The sequence below is a fragment of the Phocoena phocoena genome, chromosome 1, assembly GCF_963924675.1.
Source record: "Phocoena phocoena chromosome 1, mPhoPho1.1, whole genome shotgun sequence".
NCBI classification, from domain to species: Eukaryota; Metazoa; Chordata; class Mammalia; order Artiodactyla; family Phocoenidae; genus Phocoena; species Phocoena phocoena.
Window position 1 is genome coordinate 163,180,946 of NC_089219.1, and position 16,363 is coordinate 163,197,308.

At 52.2% G+C, this 16,363-nt stretch overlaps 1 protein-coding gene across 1 annotated transcript in view; it reads right to left on the reverse strand.

Annotated features, from left to right (window-relative positions):
• Positions 1 to 15,284, reverse strand: part of COQ8A (coenzyme Q8A) — a 49,695-nt gene extending 34,411 nt beyond the window's left edge. Inside the window, exon 1 of the mRNA XM_065877250.1 lies at positions 15,191 to 15,284. The gene's annotated coding sequence lies outside the window, so the exon portion shown is untranslated. The remainder of the gene's footprint in view (positions 1 to 15,190) is intronic.
• Positions 15,285 to 16,363: the final 1,079 nt, after the last annotated feature.

Here is a 16,363-nt window from a genome sequence, read left to right on the forward strand (position 1 = left end):
CCCAGCTGGGCAACCGCAGCAGCCCCTAACTGGCCTCTCTGGCCCCCGCCTTGCACAGGAACGCATGTCTTTCCTCCTCACCAGATCTCAACTCAAACAGCACCTCTTCTGGGATGCCCTCCCCAACATGTCCCATCCCTAAAGCCCAACCATGTCCCCCACGGCTCCCTGTTCTTTCCCCGAGGTAGCAGTGACCATGCTCTAAACCTGCCTATGTACCCGACTTCCCGCCACACTGGGCTGTCAGCCAGAGGAGGGCACAGACCACATCTGTTGTCCCCTCTCTGTATCTCCAGCAAACTAGCACCGTGCTTGACACAGAGCAGACAGAAATGAACTCAGCTGGTCCCCCCAAGGTTTAAGAAAGCCTGCTATTTCTGGAACTGACTCACACCTGCTTGCATTTTTTAATCTGCATATGGAATCAAAGGTCTCTTAGGAGCCTGGTCTGAGGCAGGGTTCTCAGGCTTTAGTGGGCATCAGAACCACTCGGGAGACTTGCTGAAACACAGACCGCTGTACCGCCGCCCTGGGTTTCTGATTCTGTAGGTCTAAGATGGGGCCTGGAAACCTCTATTTCTAACAAATTCCCACCTGCTGCTGCTGGTGGTCCTAGAAACGTACCTTAAGAACCCTGTTCTGGAGGAAGAGGGGAAAAGGGAACAGAGGTGGCCCAAGCCCAAGGTCAGGCAGCAAGTCTAAACAGGGATCCTTTCCTAAAAGTTTCTCCCTGCTACTCCCTCCCCAAAAGTCTGGCTTTGTCCTTAAGTGGAAACCTTCCACCTGCCCCTTCCTTTCCCACTACTCCCTCAAGAAACTGAAAAAGAACATCGGAAATGAATGGGCTTAAAGACAATGACCCACAGAACCAGCCACCAAAGGAATCTCAAGATTGTCACTTTAGTACTCCCGGGAAAGAACTCTTTAATGATATCCGGGAGGCCCCAGGGCAGGGGCTCACAGGTGGCCCTCTGCCCCCTCCCAGCCAAGGACAATCTTTTTACTTTGGGCATGAACAGTCTGTGTGGACACTGGAAAGTTCCTTTACATTCTTGAAATTTTTCTTTTTTTCTTTTCCTCTTAGAAAAAGGAAATACAGTCGACTGTTTCCTCCAAGGACTCAGAAGAGTATATGTGTTAGGGGAAAGACTTAGACTTCTGAACCAAAAATCCATGAATTTCTTTAGATGTGCCCTTCGCCTCGGCCTTTAAAAGCACACCCCAGGGCCCATCACTCAAATATCTCAGGCACTCCAGGCTTCTACATAGTGAGGTCTGGCTTCCGGGTTCGTCTGGCAGCAGGTTCAGAAACATCCTAATACGTATCCATTTTCAAAGGCAACGAAAAACATGAAGAAGAACCCAGGGGAAGATATAAAGAGCCTCTGTCCCCCCTCAAACCCCACCTCATAGCCTTCCCCTCCCCTGTCAGTCAGCCCCAGCCAGGCCTGGTGAGTCAATCTTCTACGGTGAGAGACAGGCCACTAGGGTCATTCATTCCCCACAGCTGCAAGTCACCTCTGGAATGCCCCAAACCTGCATGTCTACCACTAAAGTCCCCTTTCCCTGTCTCCTTCCCAGGCCATCCTGCCTGAAAGTTATCTAAGCATCCAGCCAAATTCTGTCAAACTGCATTTCCTTAAGAGTGGATGTGTGATTGATAACGCAGCCACAAGAATGTAAATGACAACATTGTCTAAGACTGGCTACATAAATAGTGGTACACCCATTAGATGGACTGCTATGCAGCCATCTAAAATGACACTGTGGAAGGTATTTATTGACAAATAAGCAAGTTTACTATATATTCCCATGTAGGAAAAACGCAGGTTACAAAACAGTATTATCCTTTATTTTGGAGGGAGGGAGGGAGGGAGGGAGGAAGGAAGGGAGGGAGGGAGGGAGGGAGGGAGGGAGGGAGGGAGGGAGGGAGATGGATGATAGAAACAGAGCATGCAAAACAGGAACAGTGGTTTTCTCTGGGTGGTGGGGTGATAGATTCTTATTATTTTATTTCCTAAAATTTTCTACAAAGAACATGTACTACTTTTATAACAGAAAATAAGTTATATAAAAATAATCTTAAATATCTGTTGTTAAAATAAAAAAATAAAAGCAAGCACACAAAGGTGTGATTTAAAGAAACTATCCCAGATCCCTGAAGCGTTTGTCCTGGGCAGGATGGGCAGAGGGTTAGATAGCAAATCAGAGAGCTATAAATACTACCTCTCTACACCCTTTAGCCACTGTCCCTCATCAGCAAACAACTGCCCCTGACAGGCCACCAGGAAGGTGGAACACGTCCACCCCACTTTTGGGAAAGAGGCTCAACTGTGCTTCTCAGAAAATGGTGAGAAAACCACTTGGCAGAGGCAGGTCTAATGCTGGCCCCTGTGTTAAAAGATAGAAATAATTAACGGTACTTTCCCCAAAACAGGATCCTAGTTTAGAATAATGTAGTAAGTGCAGTGATCACATTTTTCTGAACCGAAAGTTAAGACATGTATGGGTTGGCAAAAAATTTGTTTGGGTTTTTCCGTAACATGACTGGTGCCCTTTTAGATCAGGGGTCAGCAAACCATGGGGCCAAATTCAGCCCTGTTGCCTGTTTTTGTAAATAAGCATTTACTGGAACACAGCCTTGCTCATTCATTTAGGTACTGGCAACAGCTCATTCATCTACATATGCATTATCTAACGCTGTTTGGGGTTTTGGGGTTTGGTTTGGTTTGGTTTTAAGCTATAACAGCACGATTGAGCAGTTGCAAGTGAGAACTATGGCCCACAAAGCCTAAAATATTTCCTATCTGGCTCTTTTTTTTCTCCATCTGGCTCTTCAAGGAAAGTTTGTTAACCCTTATTCTAGGGCAACAGAGTAAAATGTAACCACAACTGTCCCAGGAAATCCAGAAAGGTCACTAGAGTTATATCAGAGCAGCCCAAAAAGGCTGGTGTTGGGGTGAGGACACCCCCGTTATAGCTCTGCTCCTGACCCCAAAAGATGGGTACCTCACCAGGCACAGAGCTGCCCACCACCCAGAGGCCCCAGGGACAAAGGGAGGGCTCTGTGGTGACCACCTTTTACTGGGTCACCTAGAACAGGGCAGCCGAGTTCTGGCGGGGGGGCGGTTGGAGGGGAGACACAGGCAGACACGATGGCCACTACTGTGGGGCGGCACAGTGGAATTGTGCCCTGTAAGGAAAGGAGTTCGTTTCTGGACCTCAAGTTGTCTCCTGGGCTAAGGACTTCATGTTCCTCCAAAAGCCATTTCTGGACTATTGGGATTTTTCTTGGAACCATTTAAAACGTATACACTCTTACGCTAACACACTCAAGAGCTTGTTGAATAGCAGGCACTCTGACATTCTCCTCCGATGAATTTCACCAGTTCCCCAAACATTTTTATTCTGTGAGAAGCAGAAAACCAGCACAATGTGATGATAACGATAGCAGCTATTATTTACTGGGAGTTTATTATATGCCAGGCCGTGTGCTAAGTATTCTATGTGTATTACCTGACTCATTTTTAAAAGGTAAGTACTATTATTTTGCCCATTTTACAGATGAAGGAACTAAGGCACAGAGAGGTTAAGTAACTTACCGAAAGTCACACAATGAATAACAAGTAGAGCTAGAACTCGAATCTATCATGGCTCAGGAGCCAGGCAACCATTTAACAGATAAAAGGAGAAAACAAATAAGAGTGTGTTTTGATGTCCTAGACTGCAAGCCTTCATTCTCAACCCAATGGGTAATTAAGAAGACATTCCTTAGGGGCTTCCCTGGTGGCGCAGTGGTTAAGAATCCTCCTGCCAACGCAGGGGACACGGGTTCGAGCCCTGGTCCGGGAAGACTCCACATGCCGCGGAGCAACTAAGCCCATGTGCCACAACTACTGAGCCCACGCGCCTCTAGAGCCCGTGCTCTGCATCAAGAGAAGCCACCACAATGAGAAGCCTGCGCACCGCAACAAAGAGTGGCCCCCGCTTGCGCACAGCAACAAAGACCCAACTCAGCCCAAAATAAATAAATAAATAAACAGATTTATTTAAAAAAAGAAGAGGACATTCTTAGGATTCCCTGGTGTGCTGCCCCAAGGTGGGCACTGTGCTGGGGCCAGGGAGGGGGAGATAAAAGTGCAGCAGAAGGAGAAGTTCCAGCCTCTACTGATAATCCAGAGAGAAACCCAATGCTGTGCATGAACCTGCGTGGGCCCGGACGCCACTGCACAGGTGAGTAGCACAGACGGTCCCAAGTGGTCTTTCCTCCCACTGGGGAGCAAACGTAACTGATTACAAATACCAACCTGCCAAGCACGGGGTCCTGAGGGCAATTTCATTTTCTGACCAAAAACCCACCCAAGTTTTCTGCTTAGAACATTAAAAAAGATTTCGTTCAGGAAGTGATACATGAAGCAGTCAAGATGCTCTGGAGTTGGGCGCCCCAGGTTCAAATCCTGACTCTGCTGCGAACCTAAGCAGTCATTTAAGCTCATCTTTGCAACTGAGTTTCCCTCATCTGTTCTCAAGAGGAGTGGGTTAGATAATCCATATAACAGTACTTAGGACCCCAAGTGCCTGGCACACAGTAGGTGCTCAAAACCATTAGCCGACATGATCATTATTAAGACCACACGGACGCTCTGGAAGGACTCAGCAAGTCACTCAGACCTGGTGAGACCAGTGGGGACAACCCTCTTACCGATTTCTACCCCAGCACCCGGGCTGGGTACTGTACCAGATCTGACTCGGGGAGAGCAGACTCGCCCCCTCTCGGGGGCCAGTGAGGCTAATTCAGCTGTGGTGTGAGGCATCGTTCAGGAGAGCTGGTCTGGTGTGCTGGCGGCCTGCTTGGCGTGCCTAGACAACCAGGACATAAATACCGCCGGTAATCCTCACCATGGTCAACACCACTCTCAGAGGAGACAACAGCACCCCTCTGACCCCCACAAGTTCCCTGTCTCCAGGCTACAGCCCATCTGCTGCCAGATTAACCTTTTCCAAATCCATTTTCATCATGTTAAGCCCCGGCTCAAATGGCTCGTAGTTTTCTAGAGGATAAGCTCCAAACTCCTGAGTCTGAAGTCGGGACCCAGGCCTCCCATCCAGCCTCCACTTACACCTGTGCCATGTAAGTGCTGCTCCAATTCCTTCCCTCTCACACCAACCCTTCATCCCTGCACTTCTAAAACTGAATGGGGCCTGCCTCCGGGCCTGTGCATCAGCTCTGCTCCACCGGCCAGGCCACTCCAGGCCTGTCCCTGAACCCGTCTGTCCCTGAACCCGTTTCCTATAATCTGTTTCCTCACCTGGATATTACGACAGCATAAGTTCTTATTATGTCCAATCTAAATAAGAGAGGCAGAAGTACTTTGAAATGTATGAACATGTCATATATATTCAAGGACACATTTCTAATCAGGCCCTAACTTACTCTTGGCTCTTATGATTTTGTCTTCCCATCGGCTGATGTAAATTTTCCACTGCTGGTCAGATTCTGCCCCGTTTTGTAGGTTATCTTTGGCACACAGAAGTCTTTCCAATAATAAGCCCCTTGGGAGGCTCACATCTCACACACCTCTGACTCTTTCCCCACCTACCTCCACACACAGACAGACCCTGACCACACAAATACAAGTGTCATCTGTACTGTCACACAGGTAGGTGAATAAGAACCCTAGTGGGGAACCCTGGAGCTGTAGTTGAGGAGTTTATCTTAAACTAAAATCAGATATTTAAGGGGTTGTGTTTAAATCTGGCCAAATTATTGTGGGTGGCTTTGGGAGGCTGACTGGTGGCCCCCCAGAGATGTTCACACCCTAATCCCCAGAACCTGTGACTATGTTCTCTTATGTGGCAAAAGGGACTGCTGAAAGGGTGATTACGCTACAGATCTTGAGATGGGGGGGATTATCCACCTGGGCCCAATGTAATCAAGGGTCTTTATGAGAGAGAGAGAGGCAGGAGGATCTGAGTCAGAAGAGGGAGAGAAAGATGTGACAAAGACAGACAGTGGAGTAATGCAGTTGTGAGGAAGGAACCACGGCCAAGGGATGCAAGCAGCCCCGAGAGGCTAGAAAGGCAAGGGGAGGGGCTCTGCCCTTGAGCCTCCAGAGAGAATCTGCCCTGCTGACTCCTTGATTTCAGCCAGGTGATACCCATTTCAGACTTCTGACCTCCAGAGCTGTAAAATAATAAATTTGTGGTGTTTTAAGTCATTGAATTTGTGGTAATTTGTTATAGCAGCAATAGGAAACTAATGCAGTGGTTATTTTTAAAAGATACATCATTGGGTTGGGAAGAGGGGCGATATTCTAGAATAATTTCCAGATCATTCATCTAAAATAACTTAGTTTAGTCACTCCACAAGTGGTACTGAGTGCCAGCTAAGTGCCAGGTGCTGTGGTAGGTTCTCGCATATCCCATGGGCAGCTCAAGACACATTCTTGTTCCTGATGACAGAGTCCTGCCTGCTTTCAGTATAAATATGCCCCATTCGTCTACCAGCCTCTTTCCCAGGCTCGGTTCAACACTGAAAGCATTATGGAGCACTTACATTACATGCCAGGCACTGTGCACGGCCTGGGGTACCGCAACGTCCAAGTAAGAGCCCGCACCCCTCAAAATGCTCCTCATCAGTTCTTACATTCTTAATCTTTCAAAACACTTTCACTTCAGATTAAATATTTCAGTGAAATAGTATTAAAAACAAGAACAGCTACCAGTTATTACTCCCCTTCTGTGTGTATCACTTTTTATTAGTCCTAATCCTACAGCAGCCCTGTGAGGTATTACTGTCCCCATCTACTGATGAGACTCAGCTCCCAGGTAAAGAAATCTCCTCTAAGTCCCAGTGCTGTCAGGGGCAGGCCCATCCATGCCTGTCTGACCCCAGGCTCAAGTCCTTTCCTCCTGCAGCCTAGGAAGTGAGCAGATAAGAAACCTGCCCCCAGGTCAGTAACAACAGTCACTCTCCTGGGGGCTTCCCTGGTGCCGCAGTGGTTGAGAATCCGCCTGCCAATGCAGGGGACATGGGTACAAGCCCTGGTCCGGGAAGATCCCACATGGCGTGGAGCAACTAAGCCCGTGAGCCACAACTACTGAGCCTGTGAGCCACAACTATTGAAGTCTGTGCGCCTAGAGCCCGTGATCCGCAATAAGAGAAGCCCGCGCACCGCCACGAAGACCCAACACAGCCAAAAATAAATAAGTAAAATAATTAAAAAAAAAAAAAAAAAAAGAAATGCCTTAGAAAAAAGAAAAAAAGTCACTCTCCTGGAAACACGGCAAGGTTTGTGCCCTGAAAAGTGTGTCCACCTGGTTGCAGAAAATCATAAGTCATAAAAATCCAGGAGCTGACTGGGCTCTCAAAGGCCACCTGGCCAAACTCCCTTTCTGGAAAGCTCCTCAGCTACCAGGTTGAGAGTGTTAGGCTTCTCAGCACCAGCGATCCCACCCCGGTTCTGTCTCAGACGTAAGTGGGAGAAAGAGGCAGGAGCCCCACACTGAGTCCACTCTGGGTGTGCGCCTCCAGAAGGAGCTGTTGGGTACGTGGCCCCCAGTCCTGCCACGCTGACTCCCAGAACCTGCCTCCATCAGCAGCACCCCCAAACACCACACACAGGCCAGGCACGGACACCTGTGCACGTCACTGGTGCAGACATTAAATTAACGGGTCCTGCCACCGAGGTCCCGTGCAACCCTCTGGCACTACAAGCGTACGCAAAACCCCAATAGTTTTTAAGACCAGTGAGTTAACCCTATGAGGGACGACCCTAGACAGACAACAATACTCAGGAAGAGAAATGAGAAGAGGATGTTCAGAGGAAGAAGCGACTGTCTCCTCGCTGACCTCCACTCTCCTTTGCTGGCAGAACTAAGGCCACAGGCCCAGGCCTGGCCTTCAAGGCCCTTCACTGTGGACCCCAAGACATCTTTCCAGCTTTCATTTCCTACTATCTCCACCCCACACCAGCGCTTCAGCCAGAATGGCTCATGCCCCAACACACACACACACACACACACACACACACACACACACACACACACACTTTCCTACTTCCACGTGCTGCTCCCACCTCCTCCCCCGGGACACCCTTTCCTCTGCCAAAATCCTACCCATCCTGATGGAATGTTAGACGCTCCATAGGGTCTGCCCCCCATCCTAAAGTCACTTCTTGTCCTCTAAAGTCCCTCATCTCTTAATGGCCTAAGGTCACCCTGCCATGCCCTATATGACTCTTAGAGTACCTGTCCCATCTCCCAGGCTGCATGGTGTGCTCCTGGAGAGAGGATCTCTTACCCAGACCTATACTCCCCTTGAGGGTTGGTGCTGTACCATGTCCATACCAGCAGTTTAATACCCACGGGCGCCCAGGGGCTCCCCAGCTTCTCAAGCTCCCTCTTCTAGAACCCAGAACCCAAGAGACACCAGGGATGCTAGCATCTGGGAAACGCTCTTTCTGTCACCAATCACCCTGAAACCGCCACCATCCAGAGCCATGGACACGGCGGCAGCAGCACCCTGTGTTAAATGGGGTGAGGGCAGAAGAGGGAGAATGGAGGAAAAGCATCGTTCACAGGGGCCCGGAGCCTGCTCACATGCGCACACAGACACTGGGAGGGAGAGGTGGCAGCACACCCAGGATGCAGCACCTCTACTGCGTCCTCTGCTAGGTCCCACTCCTTGCTTAGAAGAAGAGTGAGAGGGAAGAGGGACAAAAGACAGCAGGCCTGGCTGCCGGTGAGCTCACGCGGGCTGGAACAGGGGCACAGCAGGTCTGACTTATACGTGGTGCCCAGCCCTTGCTCTACCAAATGCTGGCTGTAAACACATTAGGGGGCAAGAGCCACAAACTGCTTTTTCGATCTCAGACAGATGGGGAGATGTTTGCTCCAGCACCTGTCAAACAGTAACCACCTGCAGGTCACAGGGCAACCTATTCTTACCTTCACCCTCTCCTGAGCCAGGACCCGGGCCAAACGCAGACAAAACATGCCAGACGGAAAGCAAACACCAGCTTGACCCCAGGATCTGGATTTAATGTAGAAGTTCTGGATGTGTGAACAGACCCCAGGACCTCCCATCCCGCCCGGCAGACGGCAGGATCATTGCCATCAGGTCCTCCAGTTCCCAGACAACAAGGGTACTACGATGAGGCTGACGGAGGAGGGTGGCCAGCCAGGCCCGGGTTCCAGGCCCACCCTGGGCACCAGCCACATGTGACCCTGGGCACATCCGCTCTCCCTTGGGCCTGAGTTTCCCCGTTTCCTCATGTGTAAAACAAGGTGATTGACCTAGATGATTTCCAGTTCCCAGAGATTAGGACACGGCCGTTTACCCTGAGCACAGAAGGGCTGTGCTGAGAATTGGGATTTAACAGGTTCTAGAAAGAATCATACACAAAAGAATCTGAGTACTAACCCTTCTAGACGTTCTATGAAAATAGCAAGTGCGGAGGGGCAGACCTGCTTCTCGGGGGGTGGTGAGGTGTTTCCCAGGCCAGCAAACACCTCTGAGAAAATCCAGCGGGGGGCGGGGGGGCAGGGAGCACGCCCCTTCTCAGACGGCCAGGAAACCCATCCTGCCCCGTTACACACGCACGCGCACACACACACGTACACACACGCGCGCACGCACACACACACACCCCTCCTCAGAGGCTGGCAGGAGCCCGGCTTCCCCTTCAAGCGCCACCCCCAGCCCAGCCTCCCCCTCTCACATCAAGCAGAGGGCCTCACTCACTGCAACTGACCTCTTGTTTCCTCAAAACAGAGGCAATCAGATGTGCTCACCCTCAACCCTCGGTCCGGTCTCAGCCCTCCCCCCGCCTCTCCTCCCATCCTATCTCCTCCCCGCACTGGCCGTTCCCCTCCTCCCTCTCCCTCCTCCTTTAGGACTTTGCCCCGGACCTATTTTTCATTTTGCTTTCAATGTCTCCTTCCACAAAAGCTTTCCCCCTCAAGCCCACAAACCCCGCTCTCGGCTTTCATGTACCAAATACTGAAAAACCTCCCGTTGACTCTGCTTCTCCTTCAGCCTCATCCCGGCCAAACCTGCCTTCCCTTCTCCCTCAGCACAGGCTGCCCCGACCCCGAGCTCTCCCGCTGTGGCACTCACCACAGCCACCTGATGGCTCCACCCACCTGAGTCAACACCACCCACCTGAGTCAACACCACCCTCCTCAGCCTTTCCCGCGGGTCCCACCCTCTCCCCTGAAATCCTCTGCTGGGTTGCCATGTCTCACCCGGCCCCTCATCTCAACCTCCGTCACCAGCTCCCCTTCCCCCCTCCACCTCCACAGGAGTCCCCAGGCCTGGTCCCCAGCCCCCATCCTCCCTGCTCTCTACGCTGTCCCCTGGGCTGCTTCAGCCTCCCCACGGGCTGGCAGCTCCCCCAGGACCGTGCATCCCATTCCCAGGCTGGGCAGGCCATCTCAACCACTGGCCCAATTCTAGAACAAATCCAGTTACACACACGCCACGTCTCTCCCTCCAAGTCCCACAGGCACCGATGAAGGGGCACAGGGAACCCGGGGGGCGGGGAGGACGGAACCGTTCTGGACCTTGACTGTGGTAATGGTTACATGACTATATGCATTTGTCAAATGGCACAACCACGCACTAGAAAGTGTGAATTTACTGTATGCAAATTGTACCTTAATAAAAAAGGATAGGAAAAAAGTCCCGGAGGCACCTCAACCCCTTCCCGTCTAAAACTAACATCACCGTCTTCCTGCCGCCAGCCCAGCTCTGCCCCCTCTGTTTTCAGCGGTGACACCACCATCCACCCCAAACAGTCCCCACCCCTCCCTCCACTAGAAATCTCAGCCCAGCGGCCAAGCAGTAACTTATTCTAGAGTGTCCACCTGCACAGATTTATAATCTCTTGAATCTACGCCTTCATTCCACCTCCCCACTACCCACCACCTGGGACTCAGGCCGCCTTCGCTTCTCACAGGCCGCCTCACGGGTCTCCCTCCCCATCCACCCTGACCCCTCAAAGTGACCCATTCCAAGACCCATTCTGCACAGCCTGCCCGCCTGAGTGCCCTCCCCTCTCCTCCCCACAGCAGCGCCCACCTTTGCCCCTCCCTGCTCAGACGTCAGCTTCAGATCCTTCTCTCCCATGGAAACCTGTTCCTCCTTCAGGCCCTAGCTCCTAGACCTCCCAGCACAGGAAGGCGGTTTCCCAGCCCTTTTCCAGCAGAACCAGCACCGCTGCGCCCTGGGTTCCCACAGCAGAGGACTGCACCCGCCCTAGGTCCTGCACGGTCTGCCAGTACCCACAGGTACCCACGTCCACTGTGCACATGCCAGGGCAGGGAGCCACCTCCCTCTCTGTCAGAGCCCACTAGGCTGCAGCTGAGTTGTGGGCGCCCAGGGAACCCTTTCTGGCCTGAACTGAACTGTCAGCTGAAAATTGCCAGGAGCCCTATGCCAAAGCCCTCCTGCCCCCCCGCCACCCCGACCCTACGGAAGCCCAGTGGCAGCAATGCTGCTCAGACTATCCTAAACTCCTAAGGGCAGATCAGACAAGCTGCTTCAACAGGAAATGGGGTGGGGGACTCACCCCACTCTGCTCCCTTGCCCAGCCTCCCACTGCTCCCCTGCCACTCCCTACCCTCCGGCCAGACTGCACTCACCCCTACCAGGCACTCAGCCACCCCAATGCCTCTGCTCGAAGAACCCACTGCCTGGACCAAAAAGAATGGTCCTTGGACTCTTATTGTCATCCTCGGTGAGATAACAGGAGTAAGGGCTCAGAAATTTTCACAGCAATTTAGAACCGTCAGAACATTTTTACTGTGTTTTGCAAAAGCGCTGGTCTGCAACAAACTGGGAAAAAATAAAACCTGGCCTTCAGCATAGAGCGTCTGGGAAGCACTGGCCCCTCACCCCTCCAAACTCCTGCCTCTTCCTGCTGAAATCTTTCTCATGCTCAGAGTCCCAGCTAACACGCCTTCTCCTCCCAGAGCCTTGCCGTTTCCACCAGCCAGAAGTGGTCTGATCTAGACCCGGAGCCCTAGATCTGCACACTGAGGGTGTTTAGGTGGTATCTGCACACCCCTTATTACAACTCCCTGAGGTCCGGGAACCAAGGAATTGTTCACTTTTATATTTCCAATGCCACGCTCAAGGCAATCAGTCAATATCTGTTCAACAAGGAGGGAATAACCCACAATTCCAGAGCGGGCTTTTTTTCAGGGCAGGATGTGGAGAAGCACCAACCCTTAGAGCACACAGGGATTTTCCAGGTTTCTAGCAAGTGCAGCCCCTCTCCCTCGGCCCAGATGGAAATGGGATATTTTAAAAAAGCAAGTCGAGGACTCCGGAGACAAGAACTCAGTCACTATTCACTACAACAGAATCTACAATACCCTGAAAGGGCAAGGTGAGTGAAAAACACTCAGCTTTCTCATGAATCCTTCTCTACATGCACAGAGTAAAAATAAAGCACATCCAAGTATGGAGAATAAAAAGAGATTTTCAGGGTCATTTCCAATGTTAGATATTCTGTGGGCCCCTGACCTCAAAGCAAAAGGTCAAGGGCTCAGGAGCCTGTAACCCCACGACAAACATGCTTGTGGACAGACCAGTGGACACCCACTTGGGTCTGAAAAGTGTGGGAAGCAGCCCACCCAGACACATCAGGGTCTGCCTCAGAGTCGGTGGACCCCATCCCCCACATAGGTGCAACTCCTCAAGGAGCAGGGCCCTTGCACTCCCCCTCTCCCACGGCTCTTCTTTCTACTGGCTCTCCCAGGTTCCTGGCTGTTGTTTAGCAAGAATGCTGGAACTATTTCCAGATGCCACTGTCAGATCAAGACAACTCTCTAAATATTCCTGTCTAATTTTGCACACAGCTCTTGTTTCAACTGACAAAGATAATGACTCAGTATCCACGGCTCTTGATGGAAAACTATCGTGCCAAGTTTGGAGCGTCCCAATAATACACTCCTGTAAACTTCTTTTTGAGAAAAGAGAAGTGACCTCCCTGTCCAGATTCTTCTCTATAGGCAAGAAAGGGCACCCAAAAGACACCCTAACTAACCAAGGAATGTTATGGGAAAATCCTGATACATCCCCATAGGATCAATTAACAACAAGAAAAAGAAATTCATGGTAGGGGTTTCAGATGTTTTTCCTTGCCCTGTACAATGATCACCATTCTTCACTTTTCTGCGTCCCCACCAGTTTGGGACTTTGAGGTTTGGGGCATAAATTCTGGGTTACAGTGAAGGCAAAATCTAGACTCAGAAGTAGTGTCTTTCCCCACACAAAAAGAAATGGCTCACTGTCTCTGATGCTTCGATCAACTGTAAAAGAACTGTACATATTGTACACGTGTCCATTCTGCGCTCCTGGGTAGCCTCTCTCCTGGAGGAGTACATGGCACATGTACATACACCCACATATATGTCTGAAACGCAGCCACACACTTACTCCCTGCAGACCCAGGCCTGGCACCCTCCCACATCATAAGACATAAGAGATATCTCAGCAAATCAGTAAGGATGAGCAAAGCATCACCTTGGAAAAGCCGCTTATGGATAACTGAATTGGCCTTTCTGCCAGCATTCAGACAGTATAAATTTGTTTGCTCACTATGTAAAAACTGCCCCATGGTTATTTCATATGCGTATCTCCCACAGTCTTGCAAAGTCCCCAAAGACAGAAACCACAAGTCTCCCACTTCTTTTGTACTCTGGACCCAGCCAGTCACTGCCATGCACCCAGCAAGCACAGCAAATGACCATGGGTTTCTACCTCCTATCTCACTCCTATCCCCCCAGGTGCAGAGTGGGGGACTCCATTAAAGCCCAACCTACAGGGCTTCTATCATTGGTTTAGGACAGAGATGCTACCCTTTATAAAAACCTCTCAGCCAGTCATGGACAGGTCCTAGGGGGCCTCTGGCAGCATGGAAAGACTCTTTTTAGTTTTACTTCAGTGGTTCTCAACTAAGGCTGCTTTTGTCCTCTAGGAGACATGTGGCAATGTCTGGAGACATTTTTGGTTGTCACAAATAGTGTGTGTGTGTGGGGGGGGGGAGGGTTACTAGCATCTAATGGATAGAGGCCAGGGATGTTGCTAAAGGTTGAGAAACGCTGTCTTATGTGACACACACGTAAGTGCTCACACCACCTTAGTTCACTTTTCCTTTGAGTTGCCCAAGGTCAGGCCCCAAATCCTAACCCTGCCTTGTCTGCATTATTTGCAAAGTTGAAAATGCCCAAGTCATCACCAGTCTTAAAGATGCTGCTCCTGAGAACCACCAGCCCCTGCTTTGTTTCTTCTCCGGAGATGGGCCCTCCTGCCAGCATGACCCACCCATGCACAGCATGACAACTGGCAGGCTGGCATCAGGCATGCTCAAATCCTTTGGCAACAAGTTAGACCTGGCAGGCCCAGCTCCTCAGTCTTCTGTCACGCACACCCAAGGTGCAAGTGAGCATGGACAAGTTTTCCAATGGGCTGCAGGCCCTACCCTGGATGAGAGGCTGCACTTAAGTCTCTCACCCTTCGGAGGACTGGCACCTGTCGTCCAAATGGAGAGTTCCAGCATCCAGGCCTGCCCCCGCAGCATTTTCCATCCCACAAGGCACATGGGAGAACTGGCCTGGGTTTGGCAGAGGGTCAGAGGCTGGGCAAAGGCACGAGTTTAGGCAATTAAGCCCAAACCATTCACAAGACCCCCGGAGTTTGGAGAAGTAGGAGGAGGGGCCAAAGAAAAGCCAACGGAGGAAAGGACCAAGAAGGGTCCTCTTTCCCAAGTTCACCCAAAACCCCCAACTGTGGAACCCAACAGCTGGCTCGGGTCAAGCGAGTCAAAGTCCTGGCACAAACCTGGGGCCAGGGGCAGTTAGCGCCCCTGAGACAGTGCAAAGGGGTCTAGGCGTGAAGAGAAATATTATCATGAGAAAGCGAGGCAGGAAAGCAGTACTGTCGACCAAGAGACAAGGCACCAGCACGCGGCCCTCGTCCCCTCCCCGAAACAGGTATGGGCTAAGGTGGGCACGGGGGTAGGAGACAGCCGCAGGGCGCCCGGAGCTTGGGGCAAATGAAACTCGCAAACGGGAAGCCGCGCTGTTACTTGAGGATACAAGAAGGGCCCAAGCGGGTGGTGAGCACAGATCTGGCCGCAGGCAGACGGCGCCCAGGGCACGCGGTGGGCGGCAGCCTTACCCGGCTGCAGGAAGCTGGGATCCGCGGTCACCTTCGCGCAGCCTCCGCGCGCTCGCCGTAGCGTAGACACCCGGCATGCACTCCGTATCTGTTTACCAGCTCGCCCTAGCCCAGAGACCCAGCGCCGGGAGCCCCGCCCCGCAGGCCACTCCCATTGGCTGCGCCGCCACTCCCGCCCCCAGTCCAACGTCGCGCGGCGCGGGGCAGCGTGCACGGCCCGTGCGCTCGACCCGCGGCCAATCGGGACGGAGGGCAGAGAGAGAGGAGCCAATGGGAGGCCGCCCCAGCGCGCGGGCCCCTCCCGTTCTTCCCTACCGGCAGCCCTTTCCTCTAGTTGGGAAGGCTGGGTAAAGGCTAGGCTGCAGGGGTGGGTGGTCGTTGCGGCTGCACCCCGAGAACTAGCCCTTCGGTAGATGAGGCGGCGGGCGCAGCCGCGGTGGCCAGCGGTTGGATGTCACGTCCCGGCCGGTGCTCGCCGGGCCTCCGAGCGGGACTGGAGGGGAGGCAGTGGAAGGAACTGACGTGACTGCAGCGGGCTGGCCCGTGCTCTCCTTTATGTAACGAGGGCCCCCTCCCAGTTCCCACAAAAGACTCCCACAGAAGGTGGAAGCGCTGTGGGCCGGCTGAGTGCGGGCCCGCCTCCGGCGCCCGGCCCCGCCCACATGTCGCGTTTCTCTTCTGGCTACGAGTGTTGGCCCGGTGGGCGCGTCCCAGGCTGGGTCGCCCGAGCAGTGGCCCCGGTGCGTGCGGGGTCGTATACCCCAGTCAGCAAGGCTCCTTGCGGAGGCCCGGCCCTCCTCGGAGTAGCGGGCACAGGCCAGCACGTGGAAGGAGCGGAAGCGGGCTCTGCGGCGGTCGGCCGGCTCGATAAGAAGCGGAAGACAGGGAACTGCCCCCTGAGGAAGTACCTCCTCCCAAACGGAGTGGCCCCAAATCTCGTCAGCCCGAGATATCAGACCTGAGCCCCGGTTGTCTTGACCGTTTCCACTCTCTGGTCTGCAAATCTGTCCAGGGATGTCGGTGGAGAAAAGGGAAATCAGAACAATTTAGTGACTCTTTCACAAAACTAGATACTCAAGCCAAAGGATTGTCCTTTATTCCGAGGTGATTTTGAGGAATTAACATTTTGGAAACTTGTTTACTATTACTACTTAGGAAAATTGACCGTTGTAT